At 49.2% G+C, this 24782-nt stretch overlaps 1 protein-coding gene across 1 annotated transcript in view; it reads left to right on the top strand.

Moving 5' to 3' along the window:
• Positions 1-12129: 12129 nt before the first annotated feature.
• Positions 12130-24782, top strand: part of ARMC9 (armadillo repeat containing 9) — a 433139-nt gene continuing 420486 nt past the window's right edge. Inside the window, exon 1 of the mRNA XM_063916557.1 lies at positions 12130-12148. The gene's annotated coding sequence lies outside the window, so the exon portion shown is untranslated. The remainder of the gene's footprint in view (positions 12149-24782) is intronic.

The raw sequence follows: 24782 nt of genomic DNA, 5'->3' as shown, positions 1-24782 counted from the left end.
GCTAGACTAGTACTCACTAACAACTACTTCTCCTATGGTAAAGACTACATTATGCAATTGGCTGTGACAGCTATGGGGTCAAACCTAGCGCCCTCTTACACTGACCTGTATATGTACCAATATGAGAACACACACATTATACCCAACTTTGGTGATAGGATTCACTATTTTGGTCATTATATTGACGATTTATTTTTTTGTCTGGGGTGGTACAGATGTTGAATTCAGAGGGATGGTGAACTTTTTGAATACTTTAGAGAACCCAGTACGTTTTATCAGAGGTCACTCAGTTTTTTGGATGTGACCATTACGCTAGAGGACAACTGGTTAGTTTCTACTCTTTATAGAAAAGACACTGTTTGGAATACGCTTCTGCATGCTAGAAGCCATCATCCAAGTAAATTGAAGGAGAGTTTACCCATCTCACAGTTTATGCGCATGCTGTGCTATAACACGACACCATCTAACACAGAAGCCCAGATCTCTGAAATGGAGAAACGATTCGAGGAATGAGGCTACACAAAGGAAACCATTGCCCAATGTTTAACTAAAGCACGCACTAGGCACATGCAACAGGCTGATAACTCTGAACAAGCTCCTAAGACTGACAGAATGATTTTCACCTCTACATGATGTGAAGTCAACACAGGCCGAAAAGATGATCAGGCGGCATTGGCCTATTGTTTCCACGGATCCGGTGTTTAAATCAATAAGCACGCAGCCTCCTCTCTATGCATACCGGTGTGATCCTACTCTAAAGCAATTATTAATGCAACCTACTTTACAGCCTTCTGAAGCCTCTGGCAATTGGCTTCCCGCTTGACGTAATGGATGTTTTAGATGTCCTGACTGCACTACCTGCAGGTCCATGCAGACTGGTACGAGTTTGTCGCATCTGCATAGCGGAAAGAAGAAATCAGACACCCACTAACACTGCAAGATGGACTATGTTGTATACATTATCATATGCCCATGTGGGTTCTACGTCGGGATGACGACTCGTTTCAGAGATCGTATGGCGAATCATCGCTACTCCATACGCACCGCCTTGGCCACCAAGGAAACAGATAAGCCTGTGGCAAAACATTTTGCGCTCTTGGGACACTCCGTTTCAAGTATTAATGTATGCTTATAGATCATATCCCTGCCCCTATATGGGGAGGAGATCGTGAGAAGCTTTTACGTCAATGTGAAACAAGATGGCTCTATCAGCTGGATACTCTTGCTCCTCGTGGGCTAAACGAACATAACCCATATAATATTTTTTTGCGTTAATGGGCGACGATTGCATTACTGGAATCTTAAAAGGTATACTTTTAGTCTCTTTGACAAAGAGTATGTCTTTTATAATAACATTTTTTTTGCTAGGATGCTATGGATTCCTATTGGGGTTCTCAAATTTTGTGATATCCCTGGGTCTCCTAAATTAGATTTTTAATATTTTGTATTCATGTTTTACTTGTTTGTTTGTTGTGTATATTTGTGCATTTCTGTATTTTTGTAATTTTTGTTTGGGGTATATGTCCCTGAGGCTCCCTATCACTTTCGCATTACATATATTACACTAAAGTCTTGCCAATATTTATAATATTATTTGACTAGCCCACTTTCTGCATGGCGCTGTCCTATATGTGATATTTTTGATCATTATTTATATTGTGATGAATATGAGGGGCACTTTGTCCACATTCAATATGGTGCTGTAGTGACTGGTGAATTCCACACTAGTGTTAGAGCTTTGGTGTTGGACGCGCATTGTGTCACTTCCAGTTCCAACTTCCAGTCACCTGATGCGTTCCACAGGCTGTGGAATGCACGGCACTTCTGGTCGCTGACGCAATTTCAGATTTTGCCACTGTTTAGGTAGTTATACTCTACCAACTGAAGTGTGTTTTTCTGGCTGGGCTAGTCGCCCGTTGTGTAATGCACACATAGCTATTTTGCTAGTGTCTCAGCTCGTGATATAGCATTTTGACACACTTCCTGTTCTGGTTAACCTGAGGGTGAGACCTATGTAAGCTGCTACCATAAATAGGGAGCCTGGGAGACATTTGGTGAACGGTGGTTCATTGCGCAGTATCCCTATTGCTGTGCTGCATGATGTCTTGAAAAAGGTCGTGCTATGACTGAAATGTCGACAACCTGTCTACATATGTTCGTGAGTTATTATAAAAAATGCCTGTTAGAACTGTCTTGGTGAGTGCCTGCATTCTGGATTATATATATATATATATATATATATATATATATATATATATATATATATATATATATATATATATAGTGCTGTACCCGAGTGTACTATACAATTTTTATTTTATTTTCACGGACCCCACATGCCCCCTGCATGCGGGGTAGCCTTGCCTTGTGCTGGGCAGCCCCCTGCATGTTAGTAAAATGAGTTGTAGTTCTGCAATCTTTCGCACAACTATAACTCATGCTGAAATAGGCCCTTAATCAGGAACACAGAGACCCATCCAAACAGCACTCACCAAAGATTCACAGAGTACCCAGCAGTGGTAATGTCCCAATACGTATGAAATTTTGTATTTATATGATACTATCCTACCCTCAAGGTCATATGTTATAATAGTCATGCTCCAAGTTTGCAGGTGCATCAAACTCAGCTGTCCTTATGGCATATTTATGATTTGGTTTCAGGCCTGATAATTAAACATTTTTATTGCCGCCATTCGCACCATAAACAATTATGTTCCATCCGGATGTATTAAGAAGCCCATCCAGGACATCCCTGCATTGTGTAAAGTGATCACTGATGTGACCTGTTCAGTTTCTGCTCTGGGTCCCCTTATCGCTCACCAAACTGCGCATGTGCAGACAGCCTTTGCCTTTTCCTGGTAATTTTGCTACATTTAGCCTATAAAAAAGCATTAGCTACTGGAGCCAAGCTACTCTAGAGCTTGGTAAATTTCCCAATAAAGCAGCCACCACAGAGCCCTATATGGGCTGCTATTACAATCACAAATGGGGGAACCACGGCAGATATCTCTGATATCTGATACCCCATCATGCATTCTAAGGAAGCTTACATTTTGCTGGTATTCCCCAAAAACATCCCTTTTTGGATAATTTCCCACAAAATTTGTTTCATAAATAAGCCCCTTTACTTTTTCGAGTTACTAACCTTATGGGAGTATCTCTGGCTGTGCCTGTCAGTGTCCTGGATGTGTATGAGAGAGGCAGCAACAGCAGAGGTCTGATACAGGCAGTTACCATTATGACATCACAGCATGACCTCAAACACCTCATTAGGTAGGCCTAGGCTGGTTACTTCTGGTTTGAGACACTTGTTGTCTTCTGCATGACTGCCATAAAGGAAATAATAAGATTTTAAACCTATTGGTAAATCTTTTTCTCCTAGTCCGTAGAGGATGCTGGGGACTCCGTAAGGACCATGGGGATAGACGGGCTCCGCAGGAGACATGGGCACTAAAAAGAACTTTAGATATGGGTGTGCACTGGCTCCTCCCTCTATGCAACTCCTCCAGACCTCAGTTAGAGAAACTGTGCCCAGAGGAGACGGACAGTACGAGGAAAGGATTTTTGTTAATCTAAGGGCAAGATTCATACCAGCCCACACCATCCACACCGTATAACATGGAATATACGAACCAGTTAACAGCATGAAACCAAACAGCATCAGACCGAGACTGATCAAAACTGTAACATAACCCTTAAGTAAGCAAAAACTATATACAAGTCTTGCAGATGTAGTCCACACTGGGACAGGCGCCCAGCATCCTCTACGGACTAGGAGAAAAAGATTTACCAGTAGGTTTAAAATCTTATTTTCTCTTACGTCCTAGAGGATGCTGGAGACTCTGTAAGGACCATGGGGATTATACCAAAGCTCCAAAACGGGCGGGAGAGTGCGGATGACTCTGCAGCACCGATTGAGCAAACATGAGGTCCTCATCAGCCAGGGTATCAAACTTGTAGAACTTCGCAAAGGTGTTTGAACCCGACCAAGTAGCAGCTCGGCACAGCTGTAAAGCCGAGACCCCTCGGGCAGCTGCCCAAGAAGAGCCCATCTTCCTAGTGGAATGGGCCTTTACAGAATTTGGTAACGGCAATCCAGCCGTAGAATGAGCCTGCTGAATCGTGTTACAGATCCAGCGAGCAATAGTCTGCTTCGAAGCAGGAGCGCCAACCTTGTCGGCTGCATACAGGACAAACCGTGCCTCTGTTTTCCTAACCCGGGCCGTTCTGGACACATAAATTTTCAATGTCCTGACCACATCAAGGGACTCGGAATCCTCTAAGTCCCGTGTAGCCACAGGTACCACAATAGGTTGGTTCATATGAAAAGAAGAAACCACCTTGGGCAAAAATTGAGGACGAGTCCGCAACTCTGCTCTATCCACATGGAAAATCAGATAGCGGCTTTTGTGAGATAAAGCCGCCAACTCCGACACTCGCCTTGCCGATGCCAAGGCCAACAACATGACCACTTTCCAAGTGAGATATTTTAATTCCACCGTTTTAAGTGGTTCAAACCAGTGAGACTTAAGGAACCGCAACACCACGTTAAGGTCCCAGGGTGCCACTGGAGGTACAAAAGGAGGCTGGATATGCAGCACTCCCTTCACAAAAGTCTGGACTTCTGGGAGAGAAGCCAATTCCTTCTGAAAGAAAATGGATAGGGCCCAAATCTGAACCTTAATAGAGCCTAATTTTAGGCCCAAATTCACTCCCGTTTGTAGGAAGTGAAGGAAACGGCCCAAATGGATTTCTTCCGGAGGAGCATTCCTGGATTCACACCAAGATACGTACTTTCTCCATATACGGTGATAATATTTCGCTGTCACGTCTTTCCTAGCCTTTATCAGAGTAAGAATGACCTCATCCGGAATGCCCTTTTCCGCTAGGATCCGGCGTTCAACCGCCATGCCGTCAAACGCAGCCGCGGTAAGTCTTGGAACAGACAGGGCCCCTGTTGTAACAGGTCCTCTCTGAGAGGAAGGGGCCATGGATCTTCTGTGAGCATTTCCTGCAGATCCGGATACCAGGCCCTTCGCGGCCAATCTGGAACAATGAGAATTGTCTGTACTCCTCTTCGTCTTATGATTCTCAATATCTTTGAGATGAGCGGAAGAGGAGGGAACACATAGACCGACTGAAACACCCATGGAGTCACCAGGGCATCCACCGCCACTGCCTGAGGGTCCCTCGACCTGGCGCAATACTTCGGTAGTTTCTTGTTGAGGCGTGACGCCATCATGTCTATCTGAGGCAGTCCCCACCGACTTGCAATCTCTGCGAAGACTTCCTGATGAAGTCCCCACTCTCCTGGATGTAGATCGTGTCTGCTGAGGAAGTCTGCTTCCCAGTTGTCTACTCCCGGAATGAAGACTGCTGTCAGGGCGCTTACATGATTTTCCGCCCAGCGAAGAATCCTGGTGGCTTCCGCCATTGCCACTCTGCTCTTTGTTCCGCCTTGGCGGTTTACATGGGCCACTGCGGTGATGTTGTCTGACTGGATCAGAACCGGTAGGTCGCGAAGCAAATTTTCCGCTTGTCGAAGGGCGTTGTATATGGCCCTCAACTCCAATACGTTGATGTGAAGACAAGCCTCCTGGCTTGACCAGAGACCCTGGAAGTTTCTTCCCTGTGTGACTGCACCCCATCCTCGGAGGCTTGCGTCCGTGGTTACCAGAACCCAGTCCTGAATGCCGAACTTGCGACCCTCCAGAAGGTGAGCACTCTGCAGCCACCACAGGAGAGATACCCTGGCCCTGGGGGACAGGGTGATCATCTGATGAATCTGTAGATGTGACCCGGACCACTTGTCCAGAAGGTCCCATTGAAACGTTCTCGCATGGAACCTGCCGAATGGAATGGCCTCGTAAGTCGCCACCATCTTTCCCAGAACTTGAGTGCAGTGATGCACCGATACCCTCGTTGGCTTCAATAGGTCCCTGACCAAAGACATGAGTTCTTGGGCCTTTTCCATCGGAAGATAAACCCTTTTCTGGTCTGTATCCAGAATCATGCCTAAGAAGGGCAAACGAGTCGTTGGAATCAACTGTGACTTCAGGATATTGAGAATCCAGCCGTGCTGTTGCAACACCCTCAGGGAGAGTGATACGCTGTTCAGCAACTGTTCTCTCGATCTCACTTTTATTAGGAGATCGTCCAAGTACGGGATAATTGCGACACCCTGCTTGCGCAGGAGCACCATCATTTCCGCCATTACCTTGGTGAAAATCCTCGGGGCCGTGGAAAGCCCAAACGGCAACGTCTGAAATTGGTAATGACAATCCTGTACAGCAAACCTCAGGAACGCCTGATGAGGCGGATATATGGGGACATGAAGGTATGCATCCTTTATGTCCAGGGACACCATATAATTCCCCCACTTCCAGGCTGGCGTTGACCGCTCTGAGTGACTCCATCTTGAACTTGAACCTTTTTAAGTATAGGTTTAAGGATTTTAAATTCAAAATGGGCCTGACCGAACCGTCCGGTTTCGGGACTACAAACAGGGTTGAGTAATACCCCATCCCCTGCTGCAGCAGGGGGACTTTGACCACCACTTGTTGAAGACACAATTTTTGAATAGCCTTTAACACTATCTCCCTCTCTGGGGGAGAAGCCGGCAGGGCCGATTTGAAAAACCGGCGAGGAGGCACATCTTCGAATTCCAGCTTGTAACCCTGGGAAACAATTTCTATTGCCCAGGGGTCCACCTGTGATTGAACCCAGACGTGGCTGAAAAGTCGAAGACGTGCCCCCACTGGTGTGGACTCCCTCAGCGGAGCCCCAGCGTCATGCGGTGGATTTTGTAGAGACCGGGGAGGACTTCTGCTCCTGGGAACTAGCTGTGGCTGGCAGCTTTTTCCCCTTGCCCTTACCTCTGGCAAGAAAGGAAGATCCCCGCACTCCCTTGGGTTTATGCGACCGAAAAGGACTGCATCTGATAATGTGGCGTTTTCTTAGACTGTGAGGAAACATAAGACAAAAAAGTTGATTTACCTGCCGTAGCCGTGGAAACTAGGTCCGTGAGACCTTCCCCAAATAATTCCTCACCCTTGTAAGGTAAAACCTCCATATGCCTCTTCGAGTCGGCATCGCCCGTCCATTGTTGGGTCCATAGGGCTCGCCTAGCCGAAATCGCCATAGCGTTGGCTCTGGAACCCAGTAGGCCAATGTCTCTCTGAGCATCTCTCATATATAGGACAGCATCTTTAATATGACCCAGGGTCAATAAAATGGTTTCCTTATCCAGCGAATCTATATCAACAGATAAGGTATCTGTCCACGTCGCTACAGCGCTACAAACCCAAGCCGACGCTATCGCCGGTCTGAGTAAGGTACCGGTATGTGTAAATAGATTTCAAGGTAGTCTCCTGCCTGCGATCAGCAGGATCCTTGAGGGTTGCCGTATCTTGAGATGGCAGCGCTACCTTTTTGGATAAGCGTGTTTACGCTTTGTCCACCCTTGGGGAGGATTCCCACCGTATCCTGCCCTTAGCCGGGAAAGGATACGCCATAAGAATCCTTTTGGGAATCTGCAGTCTTTTATCTGGAGATTCCCAAGCCTTTTCAAATAATTCGTTCAGCTCATGAGATGGAGGAAAGGTTACCTCCGGTTTCTTTTCTTTAAACATGTGGACCCTCGTGTCAGGGACAGAGGGTTCATCCGTGTTATGCAACACCTCTTTTATAGCAATAATCATATAATGAATGCTTTCATCCAATTTTGGCTGCATCTTTGCATCATCGTAATCGACACTGGAATCAGAATCCGTGTCGGTATCAGTGTCTACTATTTGGGATAGTGGGCGCTTTCGAGACCCAGAAGGTCCCTGTGACATAGTGAAAGGCAGGGCTACAGTCCCTGGACTCAGCTTTGTGCAACCTTTTGTGCAATAAATTCACATTTGCATTTAAAACATTCCACATATCCAACCAGTCAGGTGTCGGCGTTGCCGACGGAGACACCACACTCATTTGCTCCACCTCCTCCCTAGAAGAGCCCTCTGCTTCAGACATGCCGACACATGCGTACCGACACACTACACACTCAGGGAATTCTCTATCTTGAGACAGTTCCCCCACAAGGCCCTTTGGAGAAACAGAGAGAGAGAGTATGCCAGCACACACCCAGCGCCAATGACCCAGGGGAAAAAATTACCCAGATAGCGCTTTATTTCTTAAATATATAACTCTGTGCCAAATTATGTGCCCCCCTTCTTTCCAACCCTCTGTCACCGTGTTCAGCAGGGGAGAGTCCGGGGAGCCAGCTTCTCAGCGGTGTGCTGTGGAGAAAATGGCGCTGGTGAGTGCTGAGGATCAAGCTCCGCCCCCTCAGCGCGATTTCGTTTAAAACTGGTGGGGATGTTAGACTATACAGTGCAGAGCCCATATATGTCCTATATAGCCAGAACAGAGGTTTAAATTGCTGCCCAGGGCACCCCCCCTGCACCCTTACAGTGCCTGCCCTGTGTGTGTTGTGTGGGAGCAATGGCTGCGCGTTACCTCTATGAAGATCTGAAGTCTTCTGCCACCTCTGAAGTCTTCTTTCTTCTTATACTCACCCGGCTTCTATCTTCCGGCTCTGTGAGGAGTATGGCGGCGCGGCTCCGGGACGAACAGCTAGGAGAGACCTGCGTTCCGACTCCCTCTGGAGCTAATGGTGTCCAGTAGCCTAAGAAGCAGAGCCTAGCAGTTAAGTAGGTCTGCTTCTCTCTCCTCAGTCCCTCAATGCAGGGAGCCTGTTGCCAGCAGGCTCCCTGAAAATAAAAAACCTAACAAAAATTATTTATTTTCAGGAAACTAAGGAGAGCTCCCTGTAATGCACCCAGTCTCCTCTGGGCACAGTATCAAACTGAGGTCTGAAGGGAGGGGCATAGAAGGAGGAGCCAGTGCACACCCATATCTAAAGTTCTTTTTAGTGCCCATGTCTCCTGTGGAGCCCGTCTATCCCCATAGTCCTTACGGAGTCCCCAGCATCCTCTAGGACAGAGGTTCTCAAACTCGGTCCTCGGGGGCCCACACAGTGCATGTTTTGCAGGTCTCCTCACAGAATCGCAAGAGAAATAATTAGCTCCACCTGTGGACCTTTTAAAATGTGTCAGTGAGTAATTAATACACCTGTGCACCTGCTGGGTTGCCTGCAAAACATGCACTGTGTGGGCCCCCAAGGACCGAGTTTGAGAACCTCTGCTCTAGGACGTAAGAGAAATGGGGACAGTTCCACTCCCTCTTTAAAACTATTGCATTCAAAATATTATCTGTGGTTTATATGACAGGGTTTCCCTGTTAATTATTGGCTATGTGAGGCTTGGTATGAAACCAATTTCCACTGCCTTGCACTGTAGTTTAATGTTACCGTGTATCAGTAATCACCTCAGTTAAGAATAAAACCATGTTTACAGCACTGACCTTCCTCAGAAGTATTGGGATACTGTTAGTTAAACATCACATTGGCCATAAAGTTCAACTCCACATTCTCTCGGTGCAGCTATGGAAAGTACTATCCAATTATCAAGCAGAACTTTATTTATAAAATAGAAACAACAATATATTAAAATAATATAACAACAGTTCTAAAAATCCATAAGGGCAGCAGGTGAACAGATATAAAAGGTCACCAGAGGCCCAGATCCAGTCACTATATACAGATGTGTACACCAGTGGCGTGCGGTGAGGTCAGTGGCTGGTGAGGCACAGCATCCATAATGTATGCCGAGGACCGCCATTGACCCCTACCACCACCGAGCTGATGCCCTCTACCGCTCCACAAACCAATGCCCACTACCACCACAGAAGCCAATGTCCTCCAAAATCACCACCATCAACCACCCCAGCCCCCTTGCCACTAATTTGCATCTCAGTCCGATGCAGCCAATGCCCGCAGCCTGCCTGATTAAACTTGCGAAGAGCAGGCAGCTAATATATTGTCAATTTTATAAAATAAAAAATAAATATTATGAAGAGGGTGACGCCAAGGAAAGGAGGACATCGGCGGGTGAAAGACAGACGGTGACACTGACAGCATTGGGTGGCGGAGAGGGTGACACTGACAGCATTGGGTCACAGGGAGAGGGTGACGCCGTAGAGAGGGTGACAGCAGTGGGTGACAGAGAGAGGGTGACACTGACAGCATTGGGTGACACTGACAGCATTGGGTGACAGGGAGAGGGTAACGCTGGGGAGAAGGTGACAGCAGTGTGTGACAGAGAGAGGGTGACATGGAGAGCGTGACACTGACAGGATAACAGGCGATAAGCCTGTGTGTTCAATGACTTGGAGTGCCTACCATTCATGGATTGTTTAAATATATATATATACTGTACTTCCAATGGTTTGGTATAGTTAAAGTAGGCTATGTGCCCTTGCAGAGTCCAGGTATGGGTGTTGCTGAGGCAAGACCACACAGCACAGCACTGCAGCATGTAATATTGAGCACTTTATTCCTTCAAAGTTTCTGCTTCTCCGTTACACTGTCAACTGAGACCCCAAAACGTTGAAGCAATACATTTTCTTTATTACATGCTGCAGTGCTGTCGTCTTGCCTCAGCAACACCCATACATGGACTGTGTGTACATACACTTACATAATATATATCAGTGTCCCTGATATATACACATACATGAGGGGGAGGAGGGCACAGCAAGCATAGGGAGAATTCAACAGAGCCCCCCCCCCCCCCCCTTCCCAAAAAACAAACATACATACAGCAGCTTCCAGGCAGCATCCCCTCCCTATTGCACCCTGCCTGTATTGCACTGCTCACACATGCATCGGCAGCCGCCACCCCCCCTCACAACCCACACTAGGCTGCACACATATCCATCTCCGCGGTTCCAAGCAGCCACGGCTGGCACCCTCTCGCATCCTGTACCAGGCTGCACACGCAGGATCTGCACCGCGGTAACGGCTCCCATTCCCAGCAGCCACGGCTGGAACCCTCTCACACCCCGCACCAGGCTGCACACGCAGATAGCAGCCATCTGCACTGCGGTGCCCGGCCCCAGCAATGTAATGCACGCAATCCGGGGCGCCACCAAGAGAGGTGAGATCGGGACTCACCCCTGCAGCAATCGTCTGCTGCGCTGCTCCCCTGCTGGGATCTATTTCTTCTCCTGCCAGCGTGATTGGGTGCAGGGGAGCGGAGGGCCATGCAGACATCTAGAGCCCCGTAGCAGCCGCATCCCCAGCACCTACGCCACTGGGTAGGCATTACCTTGGTGTCCACCCCCGCCCCCGGAATCCTACACTGGCCAATCACTTCAGTCTCTGGGACAGCGGCGTGCTTTCATATGGGCTGACAGCATGCCCCTGTCACAGAGGCACTTCTTTAGGTGCCGCTTCAAGCGCTTTTTTTAATGGGATTCTGCTGCCTAATGCTTGGCTCCGCCCCCCATTTCCTGTCCCATTACAATGGCAGCGGGAGGCACCGAAAGATGTGCCTCCAAACACATAGAAAACCAAGGTATAAATGATTAAAATAATACAAAGGCTAAAGTATATTGTATTATTTTAATCATTAATGACAGGGGAGGCACTGCCTCCCCTGACTGCACGTCCCTGGTGTACACTTACATCTCACCTCTCTGCACATTAAACAACCCCTCTAGCAAAGCTGGATTAAGGCATTGGGGTACCCGGAGAACTTAAGACTGGGGGTACCTCAAGATCAAAATTTAGTATGCGGAATGGCGATTGCAACTAAGCTGCCAAGGCCAGTGAATCTGCTTCTGAGGGCGCAGTTGCTGGTTTTGGCACAGACGTAACACTCCTCCATTTTCTGAGAAACACTCAGTTCCAGCCCCCAAATAACAGCAGCCTTTCAAGTGATGGATAAAAGAAGAGCACAGGAGAGGAGAAATAGAGGAGACACAGAGAAAATGAGGGTACAGGAGAACAAAAATACAGAGAATGAATAGTAAGAAGAAAGGGACCACGAGCCAAAGAGAGAACTGAAGAAAATATGAAATGTGTCAGGCGCCGGCTGTAATGATCTTCTGTGCGGCGGGCAATGTCAGGCGCCGCCGCACACAGAAGATCATTACAGCCGGCGCCTGATACCACAGTGGCCGCCGCCGGGACGAGGACGCGTCCCGGTACAGCTATGCACGAGTCCCTGTAAACTGCAACGGACAAGCCGCCAAGGATAGGGTAAGTTAAGGAAAGCACTGCATTTAGCGCAGACTGGCCAATATGGACTAAATAATTATCTCAGAAGCTGCTGTTTAATATAGAAGCTTCCAAATACTTCTGAAAAGAGCACGTAAACATTAGAAACTGCTTTATTATTATTATTGTTTCCTTTTTTGTTTTTATTTCGATTTATTTTATCCTATTCCATTCCCATTTCATTGTTTCCATTCACACTATTCACAATAGCGCAGCATACTGTTAACCATTCACGAGGGAAACAGATTAGAGGAGAGTCAAATGTGGATAAGCAAAGGACAACCGCATGGACTATGTATGTACCTGGCTGCGCTGGGTGTAAGTACGTCTAGATATAAGCCCCGCCTCCTGACCTCGAGCTTCGCCTCCCAGCACCGCCTGCTGTAAGCCCCACCTCCCGGTGACATCACCTGTCAGTCTCTGGGATGGCAAGTAGGGAGAAGCAGACTGCATGGTAGTCTTACAACAACCGCATCACTGTGAGCAACGTGTGAACGTGTGCAACCCCATCCCTTCTCCAGCTACTAGTGTAGTCCTGCTCTGCACTGCAGCTGTACTTAAGGGATGGGGGGCACCCTGAATGAAGAAGGCCCGGGTTATCTACCCCCAGTGCCCCCCCCCCCCCACCCACCTTAATACGGCTTTGCCATGCCAGGGCGTAACTCAGTAGCGCCAAGCGTCTTTTCGTGCTACTTTTGCATACAAAATGGTACATTTATTTTTTCCTAGGAATCGCAAGCTGAGGGCCGCCCAGCACAGAGCAAGGACACTTAGAATGTGTAGCGCCGCCCTGCATTGCAATCACAATTCAATTGCATTGCAGGAAATATGAAATACAGGTAGACCCTCTGCATATGCAGCCAGACTGCGTGTGCAGGCAGTATGGCGCCATGTTTCCTGTTGCATTTCCTGCACCACTCCCCATCTACACCGCATCACCGCTCCCCAACTGCCTGTCAATCACATAGCAATCGCATCCTTCCAGGATGTGAACGCATTGTGAACATCCACTCATGTGTGATGCGATCATGGCGCATGCGCAGACGCACAAAGATCGGTTGTTTGCAGTTTCACAAATTACTGATCAACTCTGAATAACCCCGACAGGCCGGGAACACATGAGAATGATAGGCAATCTGATGATGGTCAGAATGAATTCCAGAATTCCATTCATCCCGTACCATCCGAGATTACTCGTACACACTGTGCGATGTAAGGAATGATGGAATAACATCTCGTTCCATCCACTCTTATATTTATAATGGGTGCAGTCAGGGTTGGACTGGCCCACAGGGGTACAGGGGAAACCCCTGGTGGGCCCCACTGTCTAGGACCCCACCTCCTTTAGGAACCTAGTTTTTGACTATGCACTTGAATTATACATTATATGTGTTACCTTATACTGCAAAGGCATTGCTGTTATTAATCTGGTATATGCTCATGCATGCACTAGCAGTACTTGCTATATATATGTATTAAGGGGCCCAGACCATACTCTAATGATTAGCCAAACCTCTGTGGTGGCTGGCCACACCCTTAAAAATGGGCCCCAATCACTGCATTCTCAGGGTGGGCCCTTCATGCCCCAGTCCGACACTGGGTGCAGTGTGTTGTGCACCCATGTATTTTCAATATTTATCCTCTGGAGTCCCGCAGCAGTAGCGCTGCAGAAATCACTAGGAAAATGGCGCGGCAGCAATTTTACCGGCATTTTGCGCATGCACAGTAAGAAAATCACTGAGAAAATGCCTGCTGCGCCTTTTTCCAAGAGACAGCGCTACAGAGCTGCCGGCTGGAGAGGAGGGGGCCCAGACAGAGCCTGAGAGCCTGCTCACCGGCCTCCTCCTCTCTAGATCAGGGCCAGATTTGGGGGGGTGCGATGGGGGCAAGCTCCCCCCCTAGCGCACACACACACATACACACACACACACACAAGTGTCATCTTCGCAGACTACACCGCAGGGAGAATAAACATGCCTGCCCCTGGGAAGACTGAGAAGTTTCTATAGAAGCAGCAGCCAGGGGTGTCTTAAGAGAGGAGGGGGCCCGTGTGCACACTCCGGGTGAGCACCCTCCTCTCCACGGCGCCGTAGGTTCCGGCAATATGCCGGAGTCTACTGCGCATACACAGGTCTCCCAAAACATGGCACCCACTATGTTTTGGAGACTAAAGTAGCTAGAACTGCGCATGCGCGATGGCCCCTTTTTTTAAGGTGTTTTTTGGCCGCGATGGCTGCCGCTGCAGCTCCCGGCAGTGGACTTTGGAGAGGCGAGTATGAAATTATGAATGCAATGTGTGCGGTTTGGCCCCCTTCTGGTCCCAGGGGCACCGCACACATTGCACCCATGATAGAAACGCCAGTGGCAGCAGTAGGAAGAGTTCAGGCAGATAACGGGAGGCAAGCAGCGCACAGTACAGAATTGCTGTCTGAGTCTGAAAGACTAATTCAAGAAAGCCCGACCCCTGGCAGCTCCCGTACTAAGGAGACAGACGAGTAACATAGTCTGAGCACATAACCATAGGGGCTGTGTCACAGCAGTCCTTACTCCTGCACTCGGGAGCTGCGGGACATTCTGCAGACAGCAATTAAGGTGTTGTAAATGACACTTCATTTACTATTTGAGGCACAACACTATACTTATACTCTGTCTAATCACTCACTCAGTCATAGGGATTCGAAAAAGGTGTTTGTGTTTATATACATACTTAACTTGTTTCTTTAAAACTTTTTTTTTCAGATGCACAGCTCTACCTTTCAGCATATAGTCCCGGTGACATTCTAGAGGGGGTGTAGTATGGTATGCCGGCTATTGGGGTCCCGGCGCACAGCATACCGACGCCGGCATAGCGACAGCGTGGTGGGCGCAATGAGCCCCTTGTGGGCTCGCTGTGCTCGCCACGCTGCAGGCACGGTGGCACGCTACGTGCGCCACGCTATCTATTCTCCCTCTAGGGGGGTCGTGGACCCCCAAGAGGGAGAAACTGTGTCGGTATGCCAGCTGTCGGGATTCCGGCGCCTGTATACTGTGCGCCGGGACCCCGACAGCCGGCAAACTAAAGACCACCCTTCTAGAGGTGTGTCCGAGATGTGCTGCACATGAGTCCCGTTACTGGTAGGGGATACAGATCTAAATTGCATGGAGATTCATGCAATTGGGCGTTCCTGTGTGGTACCTGCAGGGGGTGGCTATCAGCCGGGGGAATTCCACTGACACCAGCGGCCATGGTCCCTCAGACATTCTGCGTTTATAACCATAGATAGGTGCAATGTCCGAGAGTGCAGCGATGATCCCCCAATAGTGCATCTTTGTACACACCATGGGGGTAATTCCAAGTTGATCGCAGCAGGAAATTTTTTAGCAGTTGGGCAAAACCATGTGCACTGCAGGGGAGGCAGATATAACGTGCAGAGAGAGTTAGATTTGGGTGTGGTGAGTTCAATCTGCAATCTAAAATGCAGTGTAAAAATAAAGCAGCCAGTATTTACCCTGCACAGAAACAAAATAACCCACCCAAATCTAACTCTCTCTGCAAATGTTATATCTGCCCCCCCAGCAGTGCACATGGTTTTGCCCAACTGCTAAAAAATTTCCTGCTGCGATCAACTTGGAATTACCCCCCATAGGCGTGCGCAACACATTTTATTATGGGGTGCACGATTGGAGGGGCGTGTCTAGCACTGCCTATTGTGCCTAACACCACCTATTGGGCGTGTCTAGCATCATATATTGGCACTCAATACAAACTAAATAATACAGGGAATTTGATTAATAGAGGGTACAGTGAGGGCTGGCAGATGATTATTAAACTCAAAAGATTGGGACCTCACTGACCAAATCCAATAATTTAAGGACAATGTAATAGGCAAAAACCAGTGCTTGTGGCTTCCCACAATAAAATATGTGGCGAAACAGAAGCCAGTCATGTCCCTTTCCCTCACCACATAATGGAACCTAAGGATGAAATATATATATAAATACAATTTACAGTACTTCATATTTTTTTCAAAACTTCTCAATAAGAAACGTTTGGCCTAGGGGGCTGTGAAGAAAACTTTGATACTCGAGGATGCCGTGATTCAAAAAAGTTTGGGAACCATTGGTCGAGAGCATCCATAAATGGGCCCTTGATAAAAAAGGGGAGTAAAGGGCACACAGATATAAATACATGCACAGATATATTAATATTAATATATAATATATATATATACAAAGATGACTGGCACACATGAATGGCAGACAGCATGCCCTGGTGCCCCGACTCTCAAACACATGGTGGGCAGAAGTATGTTTGGCTCTAGGGGACTAATAAGCCAATGAAGCTGGCAGCAAATTCAATGTTTTGGGGCGCAAACCCCTATATTAAGGTCTTGATAAAGTAATAACACATTATTAATATATATTTTGAGGGGTATAATCTACATTTGTATAATAAAATATACAAATGTAACATATATTAAACAGATTTTATATATATATATATATATATATATATATATATATATATATATATATATATATCTATCTATCTGCATATATATATATATCTGCATATAAACTTCCCAGGAAGTTTTTAAATCATGAAACTTGCATTAAATAATGTAGTACATGATAGTACAGGGCCTCTTGTCTAGTTCTTTTCCGGAGTGCACCTACACCAAAAAAATAAAAGAGATCTGCAGGTCATATGTACATGTTACTCCCCCTGGCTGGCCCCCTCTCTTCCCCTCCAGGAGCTGGCCAGCAGTTTACTTTGTCACTGTATGAGGTGAGCGGTGACTTACTGTCTCTCAGGTTGCCTGAGGCTGTCTGCTGAATTTGTCCCCCAAGGCTCTGACTCTCTGGGAGCAACACTGGACTGTGGAGTTGGTGTGACACCACACCCCCACACGAGAGGAGAGAGAGAGATAGAGCGGCGGCAGCGAGTGCGGCGGGTGCGCAGGCAGGCGTGGGGGCCGGGGGTGACATCATAACATTACATTGCGGGAAGGAGCCAGGAGGATGTTTGGACGCGGGCCAGGAACGTACACTCCCTGTCCGGCGGGCACAGGAATAAGCAGTGATCACTGTGCTTTAGGTGTGGCGTGTGGGAGGTGCCGAACATTAGGGGGTGCCTGTGCGCACCAGGCACCCCCCATGCGCACACCTATGGTACACACATCGGCAGATGGACGCCACTGCCAGTGGGTGTCTCATTAGGACACCTATAGGGCACATCTTTATCATAAAGACACAGTGACGGCTGCTTCCACTTCTGAACCACCCCATTTGTAGCAATAGAAGAAATTCTTTTATTGGTGCTTATAGTAATCCAGGTTTCTTCTGCACATGCATGACCCAGTATTGCAGAGTCACACAGGCACACTGCACTGTAAGCCTGGACTTCCTACAGTAGTTTAAAAAAAAAAAAAAAAAACAACAAACACAAAAATTGGGTCATTCCGACCTGATCACATGCTAGTTTTCTCTTACGTCCTAGAGGATGCTGGGGACTCCGTAAGGACCATGGGGTATAGACTGGCTCCGCAGGAGACATGGGCACTCTAATGCTAGCCATACATCAGACCAACTTTTCTCCAACACTCCAAACTTCCAACCATCCAACTTGTCTGTTCAACTAAAACAGTGCCCCACACATCTAACCAACTTTTTACCAGTGCTCCACACATCTAACCAACTTTTCATCAGACCAACCAACCTACCAACTTCTGTCCAACTTGTGATGTCACCGAAGTAGGCGGACAGTGCCTTCCTACAGTTCTTCAGTTTTGTTTTGTTTTTTTCATTTCAAAACATGCAGAATTGTCTTTTTTTCAGTGAAACTGGGCTTTTCTTTCACCACCATACATTTATTAGATTTACTTGTTTTTATACTGAACTATGGATACCAGCATGGTTGGGCTGCCAAGGCAAATTATATATATATATATATATATATATATATATACCAGATGTAGATATTCGGCACTCCCAATGTAGTAAAATGTACAGCTTGCCTGGTGCCCTCCTGAGCTTCAAAAAGCAAACATATCACAAACGATAGGCGGCACTCTAGGACTTTTCAAAAATCAAGAACATACGTGGCCCTGTTCTGACAGTTTAACGTTTCGGTTTCGGTCATTTTCAATCCGCCACACTTTGCTGGCGGAATCTAATAAAAATTTTTAAAAACATGTTTTTTTTGGTGTTTTTTTGGGTGGGTAATAGCATATCTATTTATATTAGAAGGGATTAGGTACTTGGTTTGTCTTTTTTGGAGGCACAAGTATTATTTATATATTTTTAAAAAGATTATTATTATTATTATTTTTTTTAAATGGAATGGGAAAAACCTGAAAAAAAATTGCGTGGGGTCCCCCCTCCAAAGCATAACCAGCCTCGGGCTCTTCGAGCCGGTCCTGGTTCTAAAAATGCGGGGGAAAAACGGACAGGGGATCCCCCGTATTTTTAAAACCAGCACCGGGCTCTGCGCCTGGTGCAAAAAATACGGGGGACAAAAAGAGTAGGGGTCCCCCGTATTTTTTACACCAGCATCGGGCTCCACTAGCTGGACAGATAATGCCACAGCCGGGGGTCACTTTTATACAGTGCCCTGCGGCCGTGGCATTAAATATCCAACTAGTCACCCCTGGCCGGGGTACCCTGGGGGAGTGGGGACCCCTTCAATCAAGGGGTCCCCCTCCTCAGCCACCCAAGGGCCAGGGGTGAAGCCCGAGGCTGTCCCCCCCCATCCAAAGGCTGCGGATGGGGGGCTGATAGCCTTGAGAAAATTAAAAGAATATTGTTTTTTCCAGTAGTACTACAAGTCCCAGCAAGCCTCCCCCGCAAGCTGGTACTTGGAGAACCATAAGTACCAGCATGCGGGAGAAAAACGGGCCCGCTGGTACCTGTAGTTCTAATGGGAAAAAAATACCCAAATAAAAACAGGAGACACACACCGTGACAGTAAAACTTTATTTCACACATGTCGACACACACATACTTACCTATGTTGACACGAAGCAGTCGGTCCTATTCTCCAAGTAGAATCCACGGGTACCTGAAAATAAAAGATAATTATACTCACCTGATCCAGGGTCCAGATTATAATCCACGTACTTGGCAAAACAACAAACCGAACACCCGGACCAAACGGACTGAAAGGGGTCCCATGTTTACACATGGGAACCCTTTCCACGAATGCAGAGACACCCCGGTCACAGCTGTCACAGAAGTGTCTCTTCAGCCAATCAGGAAGCGCCACTCCGTGGCACTCACCTGATGTCTCCGTGCGCGTCTGAAGTGACAGAAGGCTGGCGGAGGGGGGCCGCGGGGGGGGGGGGGGGGGGTGTGTGAATTAGCGGTGCGGGAGCCGATGCGGGCTGGAGCTGGCCCTGGTGGTGGTGAGGGGGAAGGGGTGCCGCGATCTTGGGGGGCAGTGACTGCAGGAGGGGAGCAGAGGTCCCGCGATCGCTGGTGATATGCGGGGGGTGCCGCGATCGTGGATGATATGCGGGGGGTGCCGAGATCGCGGGTGATATGTGGGGGTGCCGCGATCGTGGGTGATATGCGGGGGGTGCCGCGATCGCGCGGGGGGGGGGGGTGCCGCGATTGCGGGTAAGTTGCGGGGGGTGCCGCGATTGTGGGTAAACTGCAGGGGGTGCCATGATTGCGGGTAAGTTGCGGGGGGTGCCACGATTGCGGGTAAGCTGCGGGGGGGGGTGCGGGGGTGCCGCAACTGCAGGTGGGGTGCCAGTGATCGGGGGTGGCGTGCGTGGGTGCAGCAATCATGGGTGGGGTGCGGGGGGGTGCCGCGATCGTGGGGTATCGCGGGAGGGGTGCCACTGCTGGGTGTCCTGTGACAGCGGCAGCCCGGCAGCAGTGATGTGCTACCGTAGCGGTGCGGGGGGGGGGGGGGGGGGTGCGGCGAATTAGCGGTGCGGGGGTGGCGAATTAGCGGTGTGGGTGCGGGGGGGGGGTGTGCGACGAATTAGCGGTGCGGGGGGGGGGGGGTGCGGCTGATTAGCGGTGCGGGGGGGGGGGCTGATTAGCGGTGCGGGTGCGGGGGGCGGTGCGGCGAATTAGCGGTGCGGGTGCGGCGAATTAGCGGTGCGGGTGCGGGGGGGGGGTGCGGCTGATTAGCGGTGCGGGGTGAGAGGGTGGCTGACGGGCGGTGAATTACCGATGCGGGGGAGGGAGGCTGGCTGGCGGCCGGGCGGGCTGGCGGCCGGGCGGTGAATTACCGGTGTGGCAGCCGGTGCAGGCGGAGGGAGGCTGGCGGGCGGGGTGTAAATTTGCGGTGCGGGAGCCGGTGCGAAGGGAGGCTGGCGGCCGGGGGGGGGGGAATTACTGCTGGGCGGGCTGAGCAGGGCTGAGGGAGGCTGGCGGGATGGATGGGGCGGCAGGCGGAGGAAAGGGACTGGCGGGCGGAGGGGGGTTAATTTGCGGTGGGACTGGCGGCTGGGCAGTGGCGGGTCACTGCGGCTGGGGCGGTGAGGTGGCCGGAGGGGTATGGAGCACAGAGGGTCACCTGCAGCACGAGACAAAAGTAGGCGGACACTATCAGCCAGTGTCCGCCTACTTATCGTTCAGTTGGGGGGAAGTTTTCCCCTACACCTGAACGATTGGTTGGGAAAATCAAACAGGTTTGATTTTCCCAACTAGTTGGTCAGACTGTTTCTGACCGTTTTTTAGCGTGTGGGAGCAAACGGCTGATAATCGTTTGCTCCCACACACTGCCAGATTATCTTTCCAACCAGCCAACTAGTTGGCTGGTTGGAAATATATCGTCCTGGTGTATGGCTAGCTTAAGACTTTAGATGGGTGTGAACTGGCTCCTCCCTCTATGCCCCTCCTCCAGACCTCAGTTAGATCCTGTGCCCAGAGGAGACTGGATGCACTGCAAGGGAGCTCTACTAAGTTTCTCTGAAAATACTTTTGTTAGGTTTTTTATTTTCAGGGAGCATTGTTGGCAACAGGCTCCCTGCTTCGTGGGACTGAGGGGAGAGAAGCAGACCCACTGTCCTGGACTGATGGGCCCTGCTTCTTAGGCTACTGGACACTATTAGCTCCAGAGGGTCGGAACACAGGTGTCGTCCTTGCTGTTCGTCCCAGAGCCGCGCAGCCGTCCTCCTCACAGAGCCGGAAGATAGAAGCCGGGTAAGTGTAAGAAGAAAGAAGACTTCAAAGGCGGCAGAAGACTTCAGATCTTCATGAGGTATCGCGCAGCGGTCGCGCTGCGCCCCATTGCTCCCACAACACACACAGGCACAGCATGGGTGCAGGGCGCAGGGGGGGCGCCCATGGCAGCAATTTTCACCTCAAATAAGTCTGGCACAGTTATATAGATACTGCAGAGGCAGTATATAAAAAATCCCCTGCCTGTTTGAAGGAAAAGAGCGGGACCGAAGCACGCCGTCGAGGGGGCGGAGCTTGATCCTCCAGCACTAACCAGCGCCATTTTCTCCACAGCAAGCTGCAGAGAAGCTGCTCCCGGACTCTCCCCTGCTGAACAAGTAACAGGGGGCAAAGATGAGGGGGGGGTGGGGCACATTTATTTGGTGCTAAATTGTGTAGATATAGCGCTTTACAGGCTGGGACTTTGTTTCAGTATCTGGTGGTGCTGGGTGTGTGCTGGCATACTCTCTCTCTGTCTCTCCAAAGGGCCTTATTGTGGGTCTGTCCCCATATTTAGATATCCCAGTGTGTGTGGGGGTGTCAGTACGTGTGTGTCGACATGTCTGAATCGGAAGGCTCGTCTAGGGAGGATGCAGAGCAGATGGTGGTGGTGTCTCCGTCGGCACAGCCGACACCTGATTGGTTGGACATGTGGAATGTTTTAAATACTAATGTGACTTTATAAGAGATTGGACAAAGCAGAGTCCCAGGACAGCGCAGGGAGTCAATCCATGGTTTTGGCTGTGTCACAAGACCCTTCAGGGTCCCATAAACGTCCCTTCTCCCAGATAGCAGACACTGATACCGACACGGATTCTGACTCCAGTGTCGACTATGATGATGCGAGGTTGCACCCAAGAGTGGCCAAGAGTATTCAATATATGATTATTGCAATAAAAGATGTATTACATATCACAGAGGACCCCTCTGTCCCTGACACGAGGGTCTGCATTTTTAAGGAAAAGAAACCGGAGGTAACGTTTCCCCCATCTCATGAGCTGAACGCTTTATTGAAAAGGCTTGGGAAACTCCAGACAAGAGATTGCAGGTTCCCAAGAGAATTATTATGGCGTATCCTTTCCCCTCAAAGGACAGGTTACGGTGGGAATCCTCGCCCACGGTGGACAAGGCCTTGACGCGCTTGTCCAAAAAGGTGGCGCTACCGTCCCCGGACACGGTGGCCCTAAAGGATCCTGCGGATCCAGACAGGAAACTACCTTAAAATCAATTTATGCGCATACGGGAACCCTGCTCAGACTTGCAGTAGCGTCGGCATGGGTGGGTAGCGCAATTGCAGCGTGGGTAGATAACTTGTCATCTGACATTGACACCTTAGATAAAGATAGTATTTTGTTGACCTTGGGTCACATTAAGGACGCAGCGTTATATATGAGAGAGGCTGCGAGAGATATTGGGCTGTTAGGTTCAAGAGCCAATGCCATGGCAGTTTCTGCTAGAAGGTCCCTGTGGACCCGTCAATGGACAGGTGATGCTGATTCAAAGAGACATATGGAGGCTTTGCCTTACAAGGGTGAAGTTTTATTTGGGGAGGGCCTCGCGGACCTGGTTTCCACAGCTACCGCGGGTAAGTCTTCTTTTTTGCCTTATGTTCCCCCACAGCAAAAGAAAACACCTCAATACCAGATGCAGTCCTTTCAGTCGCATAAGTTCAGAAAGGGTCGGGGCTGTTCCTTCCTCACCAGATGTAGAGGTAGAGGGAACAGAACACCAGCTACAGCTAGTTCCCAGGAACAAAAATCCTCCCCGGCCTCTACAAAATCCACCGCATGATGCTGGGGCTCAGCTGCGGGAGTCCGCACCGGTGGGGGCACGTCTTCGTCTCTTCAGCCAGGTCTGGGTTCAGTCAGGTTTGGACCCTTGGGTGGTCGAAATTGTATCCCAAGGCTACAAACTGGAGTTTGAAGATGTGCCTCCACACCGATTTTTCAAATCGGCCTTGCCAGCTTCTCCCCCAGAGAGGGAAGTAGTTTCAGCTGCCATACAAAAGCTGTGTCAACAGCAGGTGATTGTCAAGGTTCCCCTAGGACAACAGGGGAAAGGATTTTATTCAACCCTATTTGTGGTCCCGAAGCCGGATGGCTCGGTCAGACCAATTCTGAATCTAAAATCCCTAAACCTATATTTGAAAAGGTTAAAATTCAAGAGGGAATCTCTCCGGGCAGTGATCTCCAGCCTGGAAGGGGGGAGGATTTTATGGTGTCACTAGACATAAAGGATGCATACCTTCATGTCCCCATATATCCTCCTCATCAGGCATACCTGAGATTCGCTGTACAGGATTGTCATTACCAGTTTCAGACGTTGCCGTTTGGGCTTTCCACGGCCCCGAGAATTTTCACCAAGGTAATGGCGGAAATGATGGTGCTCCTGCGCAAGCAGGGAGTCACAATTATCCCATACTTGGACGATCTCCTGATAAAGGCAAGATCAAGGGATCAGTTACAAAAAAGCGTGTCTCTCTCCCTGAGAGTACTAAAACAACATGGCTGGATTCTAAATCTACCAAAGTCGCAGTTGGTTCCGACAACTTGGCTGTCATTTTTGGGCATGGTTCTGGACACGGAAAAAAGAGGGTTTTTCTCCTAATGGAAAAAGTCCAGGAACTCCAGAGCATGGTCAAGGACCTGCTGAAACCAAAAAGAGTGTTAGTTCATCAATGCACTCGAGTATTGGGAAAGATGGTGGCGGCCTACGAGGCCATTCCGTTCGGCAGGTTCCATGCGAGGACTTTTCAGTGGGACCTTCTGGACAAGTGGTCAGGGTCCCATCTACAGATGCATCGGAGGATAAGCCTGTCCCCCAGGGCCAGGGTCTCTCTCCTGTGGTGGCTCCAGAGTGCTCACCTTCTAGAGGGTCGCAGGTTCGCCATTCAAGATTGGGTTCTTGTGACTACGGACGCGAGCCTCCGAGGATGGGGAGCAGTCACAAGGAAGAAATTTTCAGGGAATATCGTCAAGCCAGGAGGCTTGTCTACACATCAACGTGCTGGAATTAAGGGCCATATACAACGGCCTGCAACAGGCGGAGAGTCTTCTTCGCAACCTACCCGTTCTGATCCAATCGGACAACGTCACAGCCGTGGCGCATGTAAACCGCCATGACGGGACAAGGAGCAGAGCAGCAATGGCAGAAGCCACCAGGATTCTTCGCTGGGCGGAAAATCATGTAAGCGCTCTGTCAGCGGTCTTCATTCCGGGAGTAGAAAACTGGGAGGCAGACTTCCTCAGCAGACACGATCTCCATCCAGGAGAGTGGGGACTTCATCAGGAGGTCTTTGCAGAAGTAACATGTCGTTGGGGACTTCCTCAAATAGACATGATGGCGTCACGCCTCAACAGAAAGCTTCGGATGTATTGTTCCAGGTCGAGGGACCCTCAGGCAGTGGCGGTAGATGCCCTGGTGACACCGTGGGTGTTTCAGTCGGTCTATGTGTTCCCTC

This window comes from Pseudophryne corroboree, chromosome 4 (genome assembly GCF_028390025.1).
Source record: "Pseudophryne corroboree isolate aPseCor3 chromosome 4, aPseCor3.hap2, whole genome shotgun sequence".
Classification (NCBI taxonomy): Eukaryota; Metazoa; Chordata; class Amphibia; order Anura; family Myobatrachidae; genus Pseudophryne; species Pseudophryne corroboree.
This window is presented reverse-complemented; position numbering and strand designations above follow the sequence as displayed.